This window comes from Oncorhynchus nerka, linkage group LG27 (genome assembly GCF_034236695.1).
Source record: "Oncorhynchus nerka isolate Pitt River linkage group LG27, Oner_Uvic_2.0, whole genome shotgun sequence".
NCBI lineage: Eukaryota > Metazoa > Chordata > Actinopteri > Salmoniformes > Salmonidae > Oncorhynchus > Oncorhynchus nerka.
Window position 1 is genome coordinate 90,748,799 of NC_088422.1, and position 21,298 is coordinate 90,770,096.

The 21,298-nt window shown below is 47.2% G+C and overlaps 1 pseudogene; it reads left to right on the forward strand.

Moving 5' to 3' along the window:
• The window catches only part of LOC135565130 (UPF0606 protein KIAA1549L-like), a 38,050-nt pseudogene that overhangs the window by 13,917 nt on the left and 2,835 nt on the right, over window positions 1–21,298 (forward strand).

The window sequence follows — 21,298 nt, forward strand, 5'->3', positions numbered from 1 at the left end:
CTGCACTGTGTTCATATACCAGACATGTTATTAACCTGTTGCGATGAGCAATCCCGTATCCGGGATCGTAATTATAGCCTCAAGCTCATTAGCATAAAACAACGTTAACTATTCATGAAAATCGCAAATGAAATAAAATAAATATATTGGCTCTCAAGCTTAGCCTTTTGTTAACAACACTGTCATCTCAGATTTTCAAAATATGCTTTTCAACCATAGCAAAACAAGCATTTGTGTAAGATTATTGATAGCTAGCCTAGCATTAAGCCTAGCATTCAGCAGGCAACATTTTCACAAAAACAAGAAAAGCATTCAAATAAAATAATTTACCTCTGAAGAACTTCAGATGTTTTCAATGAGGAGACTCTCAGTTAGATAGCAAATGTTCAGTTTTTCCAAAAATATTATTTGTGTAGGAGAAATCGCTCCGTTTTGTTCATCACGTTTGGCTAAGAAAAAAACCCGTATCCGGGAGTGTAATTATAGCCTCAAGCTCATTACCATAACGCAACGTTAACTATTCATGAAAATCGCAAATGAAATGAAATAAATATATTGGCTCTCAAGCTTAGCCTTTTGTTAACAACACTGTCATCTCAGATTTTCAAAATATGCTTTTCAACCATAGCAAAACAAGCATTTGTGTAAGAGTATTGATAGCTAGCATAGCATTAAGCCTAGCATTCAGCAGGCAACATTTTCACAAAAACAAGAAAAGCATTCAAATAAAATCATTTACCTTTGAAGAACTTCGGATGTTTTCAATGAGGAGACTCTCAGTTAGATAGCAAATGTTCAGTTTTTCCAAAAATATTATTTGTGTAGGAGAAATCGCTCCGTTTTGTTCATCACGTTTGGCTAAGAAAAAAACCTGTATCCGGGAGTGTAATTATAGCCTCAAGCTCATTACCATAACGCAACGTTAACTATTCATGAAAATCGCAAATGAAATGAAATAAATATATTGGCTCTCAAGCTTAGCCTTTTGTTAACAACACCGTCATCTCAGATTTTCAAAATATGCTTTTCAACCATAGCAAAACAAGCATTTGTGTAAGAGTATTGATAGCTAGCATAGCATTAAGCCTAGCATTCAGCAGGCAACATTTTCACAAAAACAAGAAAAGCATTCAAATAAAATCATTTACCTTTGAAGAACTTTGGATGATTTCAATGAGGAGACTCTCAGTTAGATAGCAAATGTTCAGTTTTTCCAAAAAGATTATTTGTGTAGGAGAAATCGCTCCGTTTTGTTCATCACGTTTGGCTGAGAAAACCCCTGAAAATTCAGTCATCAAAACGGCGAACTTTTTTCAAAATTAACTCCATAATATCGACAGAAACATGGCAAACGTTGTTTAGAATCAATCCTCAAGGTGTTTTTCACATATCTATTCGATGATAAGTCATTCGTGGCAGTTTTGTTTCTCCTCTGAATCACAAGTGGAAATACATGCAGCTGGAGATTACGCACCAATTTCGACGGAGGACACTAGGCGGACACCTGGTAAATGTAGTCTCTTATGGTCAATCTTCCAATGATATGCCTACAAATACGTCACAATGCTGCAGACACCTTGGGGAAACAACAGAAAGTGTAGGCTCGTTCCTGGCGCATTCACAGCCATATAAGGAGACATTGGAACACAGCGCCTCAAAAATCTGTCTCACTTCCTGTTTGAAGTTTCATCTTGGTTTCGCCTGTAGCATTAGTTCTGTGGCACTCACAGACAATATCTTTGCAGTTTTGGAAACGTCAGAGTGTTTTCTTTCCAAAGCTGTCAATTATATGCATAGTCAAGCATCTTTTCGTGACAAAATATCTTGTTTAAAATGGGAACATTTTTTTATTAAGGAGGCTGCAGGACATTAGTCTGCTCTGTTCATATACAAGCTCATATTGATGGGGTTGAGTATTGATCTACAGTTACTCTGCCCTGATGTTCTTCATGTTCTATGATCTCAATGGGTGTTCTCTGTGTGTTCCAGTTTTGCGCTTCGTAGGTCCAGGAGATGACCCACGTTCCTGTCGGTTCTCGCAGATGATGGAACAGAGGCTGGAGAACGTGTTCTCTGAGGCCCAGGCCAAAGTCCTGGACGTCCACACCAGACTCTCTGTCCAGGTAGAGATATTATAGTACAATGGCCTCCTCCTCACTCAGTAACCCTGTGACCTGTGGAGGTGGTGACTTCATGTGTACGTGGTCCTCTGTATCTCAGTTGGAAGAGCATGGTGCTTGCAACTCCAGGATAGTGGGTTCGATTCCTGGTACCTCCTGTATGCCAAATGTATGCACACATGTCTGTAAATGGCTTCTATTTGGTATGAGTAGAAAGTATGTGAAGACAGTATGTTGTCTTTCTGCTCTTCATGTTGTCCTTGTTACTGGTCCCAGCAGGGCATTAATAAAGTTCTATGGTTTTGTATTGTATACACATATCCTAATACATAGACTAAATCTCTAGATACTCTTATCAAAGCTTCCCACCACAGATCAATTATTTCTTGTTTGTATCAGGATAAAGGTAAGACCCAGATGCAGACCGTGTTGAAGTGACAATGTTTATACAGCAATAAGGGCAAAGGTACAGGACGGCAGGCAGGCTCAGGGGCAGACAGAGTGGTCAGGCGGGCAGGCTCAGGGGCAGACAAAGTGGTCAGGCAGGCAGGCTCAGGGGCAGACAGAGTGGTCAGGCAGGCAGGCTCAGGGGCAGGCAGAGTGGTCAGGCGGGCAGACAGAGTGGTCAGGCGGGCAGGCAGAGTGGTCAGGCAGGCAGGCAGAGTGGTCAGGCGGGCAGGCAGAGTGGTCAGGCGGGCAGGCTCAGGGGCAGACAGAGTGGTCAGGCAGGCAGGCTCAGGGGCAGACAGAGTGGTCAGGCAGGCAGGCTCAGGGGCAGGCAGAGTGGTCAGGCGGGCAGACAGAGTGGTCAGGCGGGCAGGCAGAGTGGTCAGGCAGGCAGGCAGAGTGGTCAGGCGGGCAGGCAGAGTGGTCAGGCGGGCAGGCTCAGGGGCAGACAGAGTGGTCAGGCAGGCAGGCTCAGGGGCAGACAGAGTGGTCAGGCAGGCAGGCTCAGGGGCAGGCAGAGTGGTCAGGCGGGCAGACAGAGTGGTCAGGCGGGCAGGCAGAGTGGTCAGGCAGGCAGGCAGAGTGGTCAGGCGGGCAGGCAGTGGTCAGGCGGGCGGTCAGACAGAGTGGTCAGGCGGGCGGTCAGACAGAGTGGTCAGGCGGGCGGGCAGACAGACTGGTCAGGCGGGCTGTCAGACAGAGTGGTCAGGCGGGCGGTCAGAGTGGTCAGGCGGGCAGTCAGAGTGGTCAGGCGGGCGGTCAGAGTGGTCAGGCGGGCACAGGGTCAAAACCAGGAGGACGAGAAAAGAGAGACTGGGGAAAAGCAGGAGTTGATACAAAAACGCTGGTTGACTTGACAAAGAAGACGAACTGACAACATACAGACAGAAAACACAGGTATAAATACCCAGGGGATTGTGGGGAAGATGGGCGACACCTGTAGGGGGGTGGAGACAAGCACAAGGACAGGTGAAACAGATCAGGGCGGGACGGTTGATATTTAGTCGTCCGATTGGTCATTTTGATGTGTGGCACAGTTTGTGTGGATTAAATCTCAAAGCATTTTGCTCCTACCGTTTTCACAGGCACAGCTCTGCAGTTGAAGAGGTTTGGCACTAGCAAAGCAAAATGCAAGCTGTGTATAATTGGAGCATAATTATCATTCCTAAGTGCATTGTTCATGTGCCATTGTAAATAGAAGCTGTTCTCTGATCTGAACTGATGTGTTTAGGGAGACAGTGTTTGTGTTGTTTTAATGAGCTTCCTAGCTGCCGTGGTAACATGTCCACTATATTATGTATGTATGTCAAGGTTTAGTTTTGAGGTTTTGTGTAGTTGACGTTATAAACACTTTCACAGTGGCGAATGGCTTGCCAGTTGCCAGCTTGCCAGTAGTATCTTTATGGATTTAAGCATATTTTTGTTATGCTAATTATGCCAATACATTTTATACCTCCTCTGTAACTTATTAAACATTAAAGTAGATTGATCTAAATTGAAATTATGTTGTGCAACTTTGTCTCTATTTCCCCCTCCCCTCTCTCTATCTCTCTCCCTCTCTCCATCTCCCTCTCTCCATCTCCCTCTCTCCATCTCCCTGTCCTCTCTCTCTCCCTCTCTCCATCTCCCCTCTCTCTATCTCTCTCCCATCTCTCCATCTCCCTCTCTCTCCATCTCCCTGTCCTCTCTCTCTCTCTCCCCTCTCTATCCATCTCTCTCTATCATCTCCCTCTCTCCATCTCCCTGTCCTCTCTCTCTCTCTCCTCCATCTCTCTATCTCCCTCTCCATCTCATCTCCCTCTCCTCTCTCCATCTCCCTGTCCCCTCTCTCTCTCCCTCTCTCCCTCTCTCTATCTCTCCCTCTCTCTATCCCTCTCTCCATCTCCCTGTCCTCTAGATGCTGAGTGTTTCTCAGTCAGTGGGTTCTCCTGCTGTGTCTCTGGTCTACATGGTGAGGAACGGGACCGCCCCTCTCAACGGCACCGCCTCTCTCTCTACCTCCTGGGTCAGCTGACCGCCGAGATGGTCGGCTACTTCCTGTTCTACCCACCGCTGGTCATTGCTGAACGTAAGTGTCCTAGTGCCTCCTCGATGCCCTCCATCCTCATGATCCACATCAAGTGTTCCCAGAAACAGATCTAGAATCAGGTTACCCCCCAATCCTAACCGTTACCTTTATTGGGATTGAAATACAAAACTGACCTGAGATCAGAGTCTACGTGCCAACTTCATACTACTCCCTAGACACCCCTGTGGGTTTCATATAGCCTGCATGACACACTTCTGTCTGGGTATTTATAGCAGTGAGTAGCATGGGTCTCTTCAGAAGAAGGACTGAGGTACTGGAAGGACTTGTATAGAATAACAAGGACGAGTGACGTTCTCCAGCCCTTTGAGGAACTGGATGTTTGTGACTGTTGCTCAGCCATGTTCGTGACTGTTGCCCTCTACAACAATGCATTTTTTAAATGATTGAGTCACTGTACTGTAAGCTCTGGATGCTAAGGTAGACCTAGCTTCCTCCTCCTCATCTGTAAGCTCTGGATGCTAAGGTACAGCTAACCCCCTGCCTCCCCCTCCTCCTCCTCCTCTGTATGCTCTGGATGCTAAGGTACAGCTAACCCCCTGCCTCCCCCTCCTCCTCCTCCTCTGTATGCTCTGGATGCTAAGGTACAGCTAACCCCCTGCCTCCCCCTCCTCCTCCTCCTCTGTATGCTCTGGATGCTAAGGTACAGCTAACCCCCTGCCTCCCCCTCCTCCTCCTCCTCCTCCTCCTCTGTAAGCTCTGGATGCTAAGGTACAGCTAAACCCCTGCCTCCCCCCTCCTCCTCTGTAAACTCTGGATGCTAAGGCACAGCTAACCCCCTGCCTCCTCCTCCTCTGTAAGCTCTGGATGCTAAGGTACAGCTAGCCTCCTCCTCCTCCTCTGTAAGCTCTGGATGCTAAGGTACAGCTAAACCCCCCCTGCCTCCCCCTCCTCCTCTGTAAACTCTGGATGCTAAGGCACAGCTAACCCCCTGCCTCCTCCTCCTCTGTAAGCTCTGGATGCTAAGGTACAGCTAGCCCTCCTCCTCCTCCTCTGTAAGCTCTGGATGCTAAGGTACAGCTAACCCCTGCCTCCCCCTTCTCTGTAAGCTCTGGATGCTAAGGTACAGCTAACCCCTGCCTCCTCCTCCTCCTCTGGATGCTGTAAGCTCTGGATGCTAAGGTACAGCTAACCCCTGCCTCCCCCTCCTCTGTAAGCTCTGGATGCTAAGGTACAGCTAGCCTCCTCCTCCTCCTCTGTAAGCTCTGGATGCTAAGGTCCAGCTAGCCTCCTCCTCCTCCTATGTAAGCTCTGGATGCTAAGGTACAGCTAGCCTCCTCCTCCTCTGTAAGCTCTGAATGCTAAGGTACAGATAACCCCCTGCCTCCCCATCCTCCTCCTCTGTAAGCTCTGAATGCTAAGGTACAGCTAACCCCCTGCCTCCTCCTCCTCTGTAAGCTCTGGATGCTAAGGTACAGCTAGCCACCTCCTCCTCCTCTTCCTCTGTAAGCTCTGGATGCTAAGGTACAGCTAGCCTCCTCCTCCTCCTCTGTAAGCTCTGGATGCTAAGGTACAGCTAACCCCCTGCCTCCCCCTTCTCTGTAAGCTCTGGATGCTAAGGTACAGCTAGCCTCCTCCTCCTCCTCTGTAAGCTCTGGATGCTAAGGTACAGCTAACCCCCTGCCTCCCCCTCCTCTGTAAGCTCTGGATGCTAAGGTACAGCTAGCCTCCTCCTCCTCCTCTGTAAGCTCTGGATGCTAAGGTACAGCTAGCCTCCTCCTCCTCCTCTGTAAGCTCTGGATGCTAAGGTACAGCTAGCCTCCTCCTCCTCTGTAAGCTCTGAATGCTAAGGTACAGATAACCCCCTGCCTCCCCCTCCTCCTCCTCTGTAAGCTCTGGATGCTAAGGTACAGCTAGCCTCCTCCTCCTCTGTAAGCTCTGAATGCTAAGGTACAGATAACCCCCTGCCTCCCCCTCCTCCTCCTCTGTAAGCTCTGAATGCTAAGGTACAGCCCTAACCCCCTGCCTCTCTGTAAGCTCTGGATGCTAAGGTACAGCTAGCTCCTCCTCTGTCCTCCTCTGTAAGCTCTGGATGCTAAGGTACAGCTAGCCACCTCCTCCTCCTCTTCCTCTGTAAGCTCTGGATGCTAAGGTACAGCTAACCCCCTGCCTCCTCCTCCTCCTCTGTAAGCTCTGGATGCTAAGGTACAGCTAGCCTCCTCCTCCTCCTCCTCCTCCTCTGTAAGCTCTGGATGCTAAGGTACAGCTAGCCTCCTCCTCCTCCTCTGTAAGCTATGGATGCTAAGGTACAGCTAGCCTCCTCCTCCTCCTCTGTAAGCTCTGGATGCTAAGGTACAGCTAACCCCCTGCCTCCCCCTCCTCTTCCTCCTCCTCTGTAAGCTCTGGATGCTAAGGTACAGCTAGCCTCCTCCTCCTCCTCCTCCTCCTCTGTAAGCTATGGATGCTAAGGTACAGCTAGCCTCCTCCTCCTCCTCTGTAAGCTCTGGATGCTAAGGTACAGCTAGCCTCCTCCTCCTCCCCTGTAAGCTCTGGATGCCTAGGTACAGCTAACCCCCTGCCTCCTCCTCCTCCTCTGTAAGCTCTGGATGCTAAGGTACAGCTAGCCTCCTCCTCCTCCTCCTCCTCTGTAAGCTCTGGATGCTAAGGTACAGCTAGCCTCCTCCTCCTCCTCTGTAAGCTATGGATGCTAAGGGGAAGAAATGCCTCTGGCCAAGACTTCTCATCACAGACTCTCCAAACTCTGGACACCTCCATAATCTTACAGGGTCACCCCTCACCCTTGATCCATGACTACCCAGGATGCACTTGGGGTGACCCATGTGACCCTGTTTACGAGAGGGTTGCGCCACGGGGCTGTGCTCTGACATACAGTACATCTGCTAACATCATTACTGTATCATTAAGGGGTGGGCAGATGGCTGCTTGGTTTACATTGGACAGCATGGGCCAGACAAGAAGCATGAATGTTAATGAGTGTTGCGCTGACCCTCCACTTTGTGCTGTGAATAAATCAAGTGATGAGCATCATATCCTGTGGGCACAGAGAAGGGGGGGGGTCAGTGTAGAATAGTGAGTAAAATAGCACAAGAGGAAGACTGAGGGGAGCGAGAAGCACAGAGTTGAAGACAGGAAAGAGAGAGATGAGAGATAGTTTGCCTTGTTGGTTTAGATTCAGCAGAGGGAACGAGAGAGATGAGAGAGTTTGCCTTGTTGGTTTAGATTCAGCAGAGGGAAAGAGAGAGATGAGAGAGTTTGCCTTGTTGGTTTAGATTAATCAGAGGGAAAGAGAGAGATGAGAGAGTTTGCCTTGTTGGTTTAGATTAATCAGAGGGAAAGAGAGAGATGAGAGAGTTTGCCTTGTTGGTTTAGATTCAGCAGAGGGAAAGAGAGAGATGAGAATTTGCCCTGTTGGTTTTGTACCTCTGCCATTCGTAATATTACAGTATTACAGTTTTATAGGGAGGTGAGGGAGGTCTCTGCCCTTCGTAATATTACAGTATTACAGTTTTATAGGGAGGTGAGGGAGGTCTCTGCTGTTCATAATATTACAGTTTTATAGGGAGGTGAGGGAGGTCTCTGCCATTCAGTTTTATAGGGAGGTAGGAGGTCTCTGCCATTACAGTATTACAGTTTTATAGGGAGGTGAGGGAGGTCTCTGCTGTTCATAATATTACAGTATTACAGTTTTATAGGGAGGTGAAGGAGGTCTCTGCCATTCGTAATATTACAGTATTACAGTTTTATAGGGAGGTGAGGGAGGTCTCTGCTGTTCATAATATTACAGTATTACAGTTTTATAGGGAGGTGAGGGAGGTCTCTGCTGTTCATAATATTACAGTTTTATAGGGAGGTGAGGGAGGTCTCTGTTGTTCATAATATTACAGTTTTATAGGGAGGTGAGGGAGGTCTCTGCCATTCGTAATATTACAGTTTTATAGGGAGGTGAGGGAGGTCTCTGCTGTTCATAATATTACAGTTTTATAGGGAGGTGAGGGAGGTCTCTGTTGTTCATAATATTACAGTTTTATAGGGAGGTGAGGGAGATCTCTGCTGTTCATAATATTACAGTATTACAGTTTTATAGGGAGGTGAGGGAGGTCTCTGCTGTTCATAATATTACAGTTTTATAGGGAGGTGAGGGAGGTCTCTGCTGTTCATAATATTACAGTTTTATAGGGAGGTGAGGGAGGCCTCTGCTGTTCATAATATTACAGTTTTATAGGGAGGTGAGGGAGGCCTCTGCTGTTCATAATATTACAGTTTTATAGGGAGGTGAGGGAGGTCTCTGTTGTTCATAATATTACAGTTTTATAGGGAGGTGAAGAAGGTCTCTGCCATTTGTAATATTACAGTTTTATAGGGAGGTGAGGGAGGTCTCTGCCATTCGTAATATTACAGTTTTATAGGGAGGTGAGGGAGGTCTCTGCTGTTCATAATATTACAGTTTTATAGGGAGGTGAGGGAGGTCTCTGCTGTTCATAATATTACAGTTTTATAGGGAGGTGAGGGAGGCCTCTGCTGTTCATAATATTACAGTTTTATAGGGAGGTGAGGGAGGTCTCTGCTGTTCGTAATATTACAGTATTACAGTATTATAGGGAGGTGAGGGAGGTCTCTGCCGTTCGTAATATTACAGTATTACAGTTTTATAGGGAGGTGAGGAAGGTCTCTGCCAGGTCTTTTATAGGGAGGTGAGGGAGGTCTCTGCCGTTCGTACCATTTTATAGGGAGGTGAGGAGGTCGTTCGTAATATTACAGTATTACAGTTTTATAGAGAGGTGAGGGAGGTCTCTGCCATTCGTAATATTACAGTATTACAGTTTTATAGGGAGGTGAGGGAGGTCTCTGCCCTTCGTAATATTACAGTACTACAGTTTTATAGGGAGGTGAGGGAGGTCTCTGCCCTTCGTAATATTACAGTATTACAGTTTTATAGGGAGGTGAGGGAGGTCTCTGCCATTCGTAATATTACAGTTTTATAGGGAGGTGAGGGAGTTCTCTGCCATTCGTAATATTACAGTTTTATAGGGAGGTGAGGGTATTCTCTGCCATTCGTAATATTACAGTTTTATAGGGAGGTGAGGGAGGTCTCTGCCGTTCGTAATATTACAGTTTTATAGGGAGGTGAGGGAGGTCTCTGCCGTTCGTAATATTACAGTTTTATAGGGAGAGGGAGGTGAGGGAGGTCGTAATATTACAGTTTTATAGGGAGGTGAGGGAGGTCTCTGCCATTCGTAATATTACAGTTTTATAGGGAGGTGAGCGAGGTCTCTGCCGTTCGTAATATTACAGTTTTATAGGGAGTTGAGGGAGGTCTCTGCCATTCGTAATATTACAGTTTTATAGGGAGGTGAGGGAGGTCTCTGCCATTCGTAATATTACAGTTTTATAGGGAGGTGAGGGAGGTCTCTGCCATTCGTAATATTACAGTTTTATAGGGAGGTGAGCGAGGTCTCTGCCGTTCGTAATATTACAGTTTTATAGGGAGGTGAGTTTTATAGGGAGGTGAGGTCTCTGCTGTTCATAATATTACAGTTTTATAGGGAGGTGAGGGAGGTCTCTGCCATTCGTAATATTACAGTTTTATAGGGAGGTGAGGGAGGTCTCTGCCATTCGTAATATTACAGTTTTATAGGGAGGTGAGGGAGGTCTCTGCCATTAGTAATATTACAGTTTTATAGGGAGGTGAGGGAGGTCTCTGCCATTCTTAATATTACAGTTTTATTGGGAGGTGAGGGAGGTCTCTGCCATTCGTAATATTACAGTTTTATAGGGAGGTGAGGGAGGTCTCTGCCGTTCGTAATATTACAGTATTACAGTTTTATAGGGAGGTGAGGGAGGTCTCTGCCATTCATAATATTACAGTATTACAGTTTTATAGGGAGGTGAGGGAGGTCTCTGCCGTTATTACAGTTTTATAGGAGGTGAGGGAGGTCTCTGCCATTCGTATTACAGTAATATTACAGTATTACAGTTTTATAGGGAGGTGAGGGAGGTCTCTGCCATTCGTAATATTACAGTTTTATAGGGAGGTGAGGGAGATCTCTGCCATTCGTAATATTACAGTTTTATAGGGAGGTGAGGGAGGTCTCTGCCATTCGTAATATTACAGTTTTATAGGGAGGTGAGGGAGATCTCTGCTGTTCGTAATATTACAGTTTTATAGGGAGGTGAGGGAGGTCTCTGCCATTCGTAATATTACAGTTTTATAGGGAGGTGAGGGAGGTCTCTGCCATTCGTAATATTACAGTTTTATAGGGAGGTGAGGGAGGTCTCTGCCATTCGTAATATTACAGTTTTATAGGGAGGTGAGGGAGATCTCTGCTGTTCGTAATATTACAGTTTTATAGGGAGGTGAGGGAGGTCTCTGCTGTTCATAATATTACAGTTTTATAGGGAGGTGAGGGAGGTCTCTGCCATATGTTGGCAGCGGCTGGCTCCACTCTTCAAAGGCAATTACCACAGTAAATAATGAACAGTGGGGGGTTTATCAGTGTGCACAGTAGAACACCTCAGGCCCTGTTCAGACAAAGACGGCCCTAAATCTCACTCTCCACTTCCAACAGCACTGTTTTCAGCCTGGAGATTTCCAGGGAAGGTCAGGGGATTTTTCAGACTGTTCATAGATAGATAGATAGATAGATAGATAGATAGATAGATAGATAGATAGATAGATAGATAGATAGATAGATAGATAGATAGATAGATAGATAGATAGATAGATAGATAGATAGATAGATAGATAGATAGATAGATAGATAGATAGATAGATAGATAGATAGATAGATAGATAGATATCAAATGTGGTGATGAGTTTTTAAGCTTGTCTTCTGTGTTTTCTTCCTTTCAGTGGCGTGTGTGTGTGTGTGTGTGTGTGTGTGTGTGTGTGTGTGTGTGTGTGTGTGTGTCTGTTTCTACATTTAAGAAGCCTAACTATGTGCCAAGGTTTTAGTAAGGCTGTGACAGTTTATAATGTATCTAAAAACCAGAATGTGGATGATGGAAAACCAAACAACTCATCAAGTAAAGAATCATCACAACACACATTCACTTGTTGAATATTTGATGAGTGTTTGACTTCTAAACTACTGTTTAGAGCACATGTTGTTTTCCTATATTCAACAAGGGAATCACACACAACCTGCTCCTTTTAAATCCACCCAACAAATACCTTTCAGAATGCTGTGTTTTTCATCCCTAGGCCTCTCTAACTTCAGCAGTGGAGCTCTGAGGTTTATGTGAAACATCATCACAGATTAAGCAGCATGATTGTGCACGGCTGAGGCTACAGTATTGGACAGTGTTAAAGAGATTGTGCTGACAGCCCTGCAGTAGTAACGGGTAACAGGCCAGAGCATCCGTTGTTCCCCTACTCACTCATAGTGGCAGAGGGTGATGTGACAGGCTTGCAAATCTTTAGAAATGAATAAAAGAACCCCCCCAGACAGATGTGTAGAGGAAGTTTGGGGACGTGCTGAGAATGGAGAGGAGGGGGGGACTAGTGCCAGCCTCGCAGCCGAACGGCCATTTTAGAGCTGTTATCACTGCCAGTTTGTTTGTGACACCTGGACCAGATGTCTCTCTCGCTCTCACTCTATACAACTCTACCCCTGTCTCTCTTTCTGTACCGTGTCTGATTTCATAGGCCAGTGAAACAGCATGCCCCCAAACCACTGTGCCAGCCCCAGTACTTAATCAGGCAGGAAATATGTAACCGAGCTAAAGCCTGGGAAACTCAACAGACAACCAGAAGAGAGGTAGAGCCCATGCAGATATCAGCTCTCACAGTGAGACACTCAGCCAGAGCTCTCAGTATAAGAAACTCTATGACAACTCTGTGCCACTGTAAACTCTCAGTACCACTGCAGTGATGTTTTCACAAGGAGAAATCACGCCACTCAAAGCACCAATGTATTTCTGACCTGAGTTAAATTCAGAAAGAGCTTGACAGAAATGATTTTGACTCACATAAAGAAGAAATGTCAGACCGGTCATGCTGTTCCTCTGTTCTTTTTCAGCATTGGAATACCACAACCTCAATACCTCCATCGCTACCAGAGACTTCTGGGTAATCACAGGTAATTGTCTTATTGTTTCTCTCCTTATTGGCTTATTGAAGAGAAGCTCTCTAGTTGAGCTGCTGATACGTGTTCTGTATATGCAGTCTTTTGTGCTTATTTTTTTGAATTTTACCCCTTTTTCTCCCCAATTTTCGTGGTATCCAATTATTGTAGTAGCTACTATCTTGTCTCATCGCTACAACTCCCGTACGGGCTCGGGAGAGACGAAGGTTGAATGTCATGCGTCCTCCGATACACAACCCAACCAGCCGTACTGCTTCTTAACACAGCGCGCATCCAACCCGGAAGCCAGCCGCACCAATGTGTCGGAGGCTACACCATGCATCCGGCAACCTTGGTTAGCGCGCACTGCGCCCGGCCCGCTACAGGAGTCGCTGGTGCGCGATGAGACAAGGACATCCCTACCGACCAAGCCCTCCCTAACCCGGACGACGCTAGGCCAATTGTGCGTCGCCCCACGGACCTCCCGGTCGCGGCCGGTTACGACAGAGCCTGGGCGCGAACCCAGGGACTCTGATGGCACAGCTGGCGCTGCAGTACAGCGCCCTTAACCATTGCGCCACCCGGGAGGCCCTTTTGTGCTTATTTTAACCCATTACAGTCGTGGAAATGGGCCTGTATGGATTGGTCCAAATTGAAAAAGCATATGCATGACCACGGTACAGTCTTAGAAAAAAAGGGTTTCAAAAGGGTTCTTTGGCTGTCCCCATAGGATAACCCTTTTTGGTTCCATGGAGAACCCTTTTTGGTTCCATGTAGAACCCTTTTGGGCTCCGTGTAGAACCCTCTGTGGAAAGGGTAACCCAAAGGTTCCTCATGGAACCAAAAGGGTTCTACATGGAACCAAAGGGGTTCTTCAAAGGGTTCTCCTATGGGGACAGCTGAAGAACCCTTTAAGGTTCTAGATAGCACCTTTTTTTCCTAAGGGTGTAGCAATTGAATCAGGTCTGGGCTGTGTAGATGAATCAGGTCTGGGCTGTGTAGATGTGTTTACATTTAATCATTTAGGTCTGGGCTGATGTGTAGATGAATCAGGTCTGGGCTGTATAGATGAATCAGGTCTGGGCTGTGTAGATGAATCAGGTCTGGGCTGTGTAGATGAATCAGGTCTGGACTGTGTAGATGAATCAGGTCTGGGCTGTATAGATGAATCAGGTCTGGGCTGTGTAGATGAATCAGGTCTGGGCTGTATAGATGAATCAGGTCTGGGCTGTGTAGATGTGTAGATGAATCAGATCAGGTCTGGGCTGTGTAGATTAATCAGATCAGGTCTGGGCTATGTAGATTAATCAGATCAGGTCTGGGCTGTGTAGATGTGTAGATGAATCAGGTCTGGGATGTGTAGATGAATCAGATCAGGTCTGGGCTATGTAGATTAATCAGATCAGGTCTGGGCTGTGTAGATGTGTAGATGAATCAGGTCTGGGCTGTGTAGATGAATCAGATCAGGTCTGGGCTGTGTAGATGTGTAGATGAATCAGGTCTGGGATGTGTAGATGAATGAGGTCTGGGTTGTGTAGATGTGTAGTTGAATCAGATCAGGTCTGGGCTGTGTAGATGTGTAGATGAATCAGGTCTGGGCTGTGTAGATGTGTAGATGAATCAGGTCTGGGATGTGTAGATGAATGAGGTCTGGGTTGTGTAGATGTGTAGATGAATCAGATCAGGTCTGGGCTGTGTAGATGTGTAGAGGAATCAGGTCTGGGCTGTGTAGATGAATCAGGTCTGGACTGTGTAGATGAATCAGATCAGGTCTGGGCTGTGTAGATGTGAAGATGAATCAGATCAGGTTAGATCAGATTAGATATGCGTAGATGAGTGTGTGTTTAGATATGCATAGAGTGTGGTTGTGTACGAGCTCGTGTGTGTGTAGATGTGTAGCCTCTTCCCTTTTATATAGGGAATTATCTGTGTGATGGTATTTTGCATCTCTTACCGTCTCTCTGTGAAGAAAGAGAGAGGAGAGAGAGGCAGGGAGGCAGACTACCGTCTCTCTGGGAAGAAAGAGAGAGGAGAGAGAGGCAGCGAGGCAGACTACCGTCTCTCTGGGAAGAAAGAGAGAGGAGAGAGAGGCAGGGAGGCAGACTACCGTCTCTCTGGGAAGAAAGAGAGAGGAGAGAGAGGCAGGGAGGCAGACTACCGTCTCTCTGGGAAGAAAGAGAGAGGAGAGAGAGGCAAACTAACATCTCTCTTTCTCTAGCTTCCTTCCTCATCCCTCTCTTTCTCCTCCTTCATTCTCTCTCTCTCAATTGGATTAAAATATCTCGCTCAATCACCTCCTCTGCCCTCTGACCTCCTCGTTACCCTCTGTCTCACTCTCCCTTTCTCTCTCTCGCTCTCCCCCTCTCTCTTATTCTCATACTTCTCACTCTCCCTCCTCTCTCCTCCGTTCCTTCTCCTTTTCTCTCCTCTCTGCTCCCTCTCTCCCTCCTTCCCCCCTCCCCACTCCCCCTCTCCCTGCAGTCATCCTGGATGTGGATAACTCATCTCTGGAAAGCCAGTACCAGAGCTTTGCCAGTCTCATGGAGCAGCGCCTGGCTGAGCTGTTTGTGGTTGCTCGCCAGCAGGGCACTCGCTTCAGGAGAGCCACCACTGTGGACAGCTACACTGTCCAGGTAGGGAGCAGAGCTGGCACTGCAACCAGGCAGGTTGGCCTGGAGGTCTGCTCTGGAGGCCCTTGACAGACCTGGTTCTGAGACAGTGTGGCCACTCCTGACAGGTTTATTGTCAACTTCCCCAGGGTGGATGTCCTTATGTGTGTTGAGTAGTGAGGCTAATGAATTGAATACTAATGCTGACTTGTTTCTTAAACAAAGCATCTATATTTCATAGTGATGATAAACTAAAACACACGTGTGTGTGGGCTTTTACGCACAGTCACACATTCAGACACACACACACACACACACACACACACACACACACACACACACACACACACACACACACACACACACACACACACACACAAACATAATTAGAGGGATTTCCAGCTTGTTATAGAAGTTAAATATATTAAAGGTAAAGATGCTGATGGTATTTATACAATTCATTTCAATAATGATTACTGTGTTAACCACATGTGTTTTTTACCCATTAGTCATTGTGTTCTCATTTGTCACTGTATTGTTTTCTAAAGAACTAGTGTATGAAGTAAACGTGCTGTAAGAAGATCTCTGACCCCTTCATGTCCGTAGGTGTCATTGGCACCGTAACATTCTGGACGTACAGGTGGAGCCTTCAATCTGAGGATACATGTTTTTAACCCTTCCTATATCCACTCAGATGGTGAGGATCCGTCGACTGATGGGTCAGAAGAACCCAGCAGAGATGACCTACTACGTTCAGCTGAACGGTCTTCCCTTAACAGGCACGTCAGCCGCCAAGGTCCTGAACACGCTGGACTCTCAGACCATGGCCCTCACACTGGGTTACTTCGTTCAGCTGCAGGCTGAACGTACGTATACCTCCTCTTGGATGGATGGATGGATGGATGGATGGGTGGATGGGTGGGTTAGTGGATGGGCGGGTGGGTGGGTGGGTGGGTGGGTGGGTGTGTAGGTTGTTGGGTGGGTTGGTGGATGGATGGATGGATGGATGGATGGGTGGATGGATGGGTGGGTGGGTGGGTGGGTGGGTGGGTGTGTAGGTTGTTGGGTGGGTTGGTGGATGGATGGGTGGGTGTGTAGGTTGTTGGGTTGGTGGGTGGATGGATGGGTGGATGGATGGATGGGTGGGTGGGTGGGTGGGTGGGTGGGTGGGTGGGTGGGTGGGTGGGTGGGTGGGTGGGTGGGTTGATGGATGGATGGGTGGGTGGGTGTGTAGGTTGTTGGGTGGGTTGGTGGATGGATGGGTGGGTGGATGGGTGGGTGGGTGTGTAGGTTGTTGGGTGGGTTGGTGGGTGGATGGATGGATGGATGGATGGAAGAATGGATGGGTGGATGGATGGATGGGTGGGTGTGTAGGTTGTTGGGTGGGTTGGTGGGTGGATGGATGGATGGATGGATGGATGGGTGGATGGGTGGGTGGGTGTGTAGGTTGTTGGGTGGGTTGGTGGGTGGATGGATGGGTGGATGGATGGGTGGTTGGGTGTGTAGGTTGTTGGGTTGGTGGATGGATGGATGGGTGGGTGGGTGGGTGTGTAGGTTGTTGGGTGGGTTGGTGGATGGATGGATGGATGGATGGATGGATGGGTGGATGGATGGGTGGATGGATGGGTGGGTGTGTAGGTTGTTGGGTGGGTTGGTGGGTGGATGGATGGATGGATGGATGGATGGATGGATGGATGGATGGATGGATGGATGGATGGATGGGGGTGGGTGTGTAGGTTGTTGGGTGGGTTGTTGGGTGGATGGATGGGTGGATGGATGGGTGGGTGGGTGTGTAGGTTGTTGGGTTGGTGGATGGATGGATGGGTGGATGGGTGGGTGTGTAGGTTGTTGGGTGGGTTGGTGGATGGATGGATGGGTGGGTGGGTGTGTAGGTTGTTGGGTGGGTTGGTGGATGGATGGGTGGGTGGATGGGTGGGTGGGTGGGTGGGTGTGTAGGTTGTTGGGTGGGTTGGTGGATGGATGGGTGGGTGGGTGTGTGGGTTGTTGGGTGGGTTGGTGGATGGATGGATGGATGGATGGATGGATGGATGGATGGATGGATGGATGGATGGATGGATGGGTGGATGGATGGGTGGGTGTGTAGGTTGTTGGGTTGGTGGATGGATGGATGGGTGGATGGGTGGGTGTGTAGGTTGTTGGGTGAGTTGGTGGATGGATGGGGATGGAGATGGAGAGAGAGAGAGGGAGAAGAAACTCAAGCTATACACAGAGAGAGACCAAATCAAGAGAAAAGAAAAACAGAATTACTTGACAAATTGGAAAGAATTAACAAAAAAACAGAGCAAACTAAAATGCTATTTGGCCCAAAACAAAGAGTACACAGTACCACAGAAATACCACGTATGGTTATTTTGACCCTTGATTATTGTTGTTACTGTTGTCCCGTTGACAATATTGATTATTATTATTTGAATTATGTTCATATTGTAAATCTCCAAAGTAAGCTTTGGCAATATGTTCATTGTTACGTTTTGCCAATAAAGCAAATTGAGTTGAGCGAGAGAGAGAGCAAAGCAAATACTGTGTAATAGAGAAGGGTCTTTAGAATTCTGTTGAGAGTATGTGAGTGTGTGACAAAGAGAGGTAGAGAGAGAGGGGGGGAGAGGGGGAGGAGGGGAGGGAGAGAGAGAGAGCTTTGGCAATATGTACATTGTTACCTCATGCCAATAAAGATAATTGAATTGAGAGAGAGAGAGAGAAGTAAGAGAGGGAGAAATGTTCCAGCTGAGAGAGAGAAAGGTAGACACCATCTTCTCATAATCTCACACATCAGCTCCAGGCAGAACACTGAGCTGCACTACACTCTCACTGTGAACACACAGGAGAAGGGAGGGAGGGAGGGAGGGAGGGAGTGAGAGAGAGATTGCATTTCTGAATGTGTATCAAATCAAGAATGTGTGTGTGTGCGTGCGTCCTCCTCTGTGCATATCCTTATAAAGTTCCTCAGTACTCTGTTTTCTGTGTACTAACAGGCTAAGATCTGTCAGAGCTGTATGTCTCTGTGTCAGAGTGGGTAAGATCTGTCAGAGGTGTATGTCTCTGTGTCAGAGTGGGTAAGGTCTGTCAGAGTGGGTAAGATCTCTCAGAGCTGTATGTCTCTGTGTCAGAGTGGGTAAGGTCTCTCAGAGCTGTATGTCTCTGTGTCAGAGTGGGTAAGGTCTCTCAGAGCTGTATGTCTCTGTGTCAGAGTGGGTAAGGTCTCTCAGAGTTGTATGTCTCTGTGTCAGAGTGGGTAAGGTCTCTCAGAGCTGTATGTCTCTGTGTCAGAGTGGGTAAGGTCTCTCAGAGTGGGTAAGGTCTCTCAGAGCTGTATGTCTCTGTGTCAGAGTGGGTAAGGTCTCTCAGAGCTGTATGTCTCTGTGTCAGAGTGGGTAAGATCTGTCAGAGCTGTATGTCTCTGTGTCAGAGTGGGTGAGGTCTGTCAGAGCTGTATGTCTCTGTGTCAGAGTGGGTGAGGTCTGTCTGAGCTGTATGTCTCTGTGTCAGAGTGGGTGTACAGTACATACTATCTCTGTGTCAGAGTGGGTAAGGTCTGTCAGAGCTGTATGTCTCTGTGTCAGAGTGGGTAAGGTCTCTCAGAGCTGTATGTCTCTGTGTCAGAGTGGGTAAGGTCTCTCAGAGCTGTATGTCTCTGTGTCAGAGTGGGTAAGGTCTGTCAGAGTGGGTAAGGTCTCTCAGAGCTGTATGTCTCTGTGTCAGAGTGGGTAAGGTCTCTCAGAGCTGTATGTCTCTGTGTCAGAGTGGGTAAGGTCTCTCAGAGCTGTATGTCTCTGTGTCAGAGTGGGTAAGGTCTCTCAGAGCTGTATGTCTCTGTGTCAGAGTGGGTAAGGTCTCTCAGAGTGGGTAAGGTCTGTCAGAGCTGTATGTCTCTGTGTCGGAGTGGGTAAGATCTGTCAGAGCTGTATGTCTCTGTGTCAGAGTGGGTGTACAGGACATACTATCTCTGTGTCAGAGTAGGTGTACAGGACATACTATCTCTGTGTCAGAGTGGTTGTACAGGACATACTATCTCTGTGTCAGAGTGGCTGTACAGGACATACTATCTCTGTGTCAGAGTGGCTGTACAGTACAGGACATACTATCTCTGTGTCAGAGTGGCTGTACAGTACAGGACATACTATCTCTGTGTCAGGGTGGGTGTACAGTACAGGACATACTATCTCTGTGTCAGAGTGGGTGTACAGTACAGGACATACTATCTCTGTGTCAGAGTGGGTGTACAGGACACACTATCTCTGTGTCAGAGTGGGTGTACAGGACACACTATCTCTGTGTCAGAGTGGGTGTACAGGACATACTATCTCTGTGTCAGAGTGGGTGTACAGTACAGGACATACTATCTCTGTCAGAGTGGGTGTACAGTACAGGACATACTATCTCTGTGTCAGAGTGGGTGTACAGTACAGGACATACTATCTCTGTGTCAGAGTGGGTGTACAGGACACACTATCTCTGTGTCAGAGTGGGTGTACAGGACACACTATCTCTGTGTCAGAGTGGGTGTACAGGACATACTATCTCTGTGTCAGAGTGGGTGTACAGTACAGGACATACTATCTCTGTCAGAGTGGGTGTACAGTACAGGACATACTATCTCTGTGTCAGAGTGGGTGTACAGTACAGGACATACTATCTCTCTGGCAGAGTGGCTATACAGTACAGGACATACTATCTCTGTGTCAGAGTGGGTGTACAGTACATGACATACTATCTCTGTGTCAGAGTGGGTGTACAGTACAGGACATACTATCTCTGTGTCACAGTGGCTATACAGTACAGGACATACTATATCTGTGTCAGAGTGGCTGTACAGTACAGGACATACTATATCTGTGTCAGAGTGGCTATACAGTACAGGACATACTGTCTCTGTGTCAGAGTGGCTGTACAGTACAGGACATACTATCTCTGTGTCAGAGTGGCTGTACAGTACAGGACATACTGTCTCTGTGTCAGAGTGGCTGTACAGTACAGGACATACTATCTCTGTGTCAGAGTGGCTGTACAGTACAGGACATACTGTCTCTGTGTCAGAGTGGCTGTACAGTACAGGACATACTATCTCTGTGTCAGAGTGGCTGTACAGTACAGGACATACTATCTCTGTGTCAGAGTGGCTGTACAGTACAGGACATACTATCTCTGTGTCAGAGTGGCTGTACAGTACAGGACATACTATCTCTGTGTCAGAGTGGCTGTACAGTACAGGACATACTATCTCTGTGTCAGAGTGGCTGTACAGTACAGGACATACTATCTCTGTGTCAGAGTGGGTGTACAGTACAGGACATACTATCTCTGTGTCAGAGTGGCTGTACAGGACATACTATCTCTGTGTCAGAGTGGCTGTACAGTACAGGACATACTGTCTCTGTGTCAGAGTGGCTGTACAGTACAGGACATACTGTCTCTGTGTCAGAGTGGCTGTACAGTACAGGACATACTATCTCTGTGTCAGAGTGGCTGTACAGTACAGGACATACTATCTCTGTGTCAGAGTGGCTATACAGTACAGGACATACTGTCTCTGTGTCAGAGTGGCTGTACAGTACAGGACATACTATCTCTGTGTCAGAGTGGCTGTACAGTACAGGACATACTATCTCTGTGTCAGAGTGGCTGTACAGTACAGGACATACTGTCTCTGTGTCAGAGTAGCTGTACAGGACATACTATCTCTGTGTCAGAGTAATTGTACAGGACATACTGTCTCTGTGTTTAAGATGGAAAGCGTAGGTTTCAGAACAGAACAATGAAAAGCCTCAGGCAAAACACTCTCATTATTACTCACATTGGGGGAGTTTCTTCTTGACAGTATTTTTAGCATTTCATTATTGTATTTCTCTCAGATTGTTGTGACTGTTAAAGGAAGTGAGGACAGTATGAGATGTGCCTAATGAAGGAGATGATGAGGACAGTATGAGATGTCAACATAATGAAGGGGAGATGAAGTATGAGACAACATAATGAAGGGAAAGTATATGAGATGTG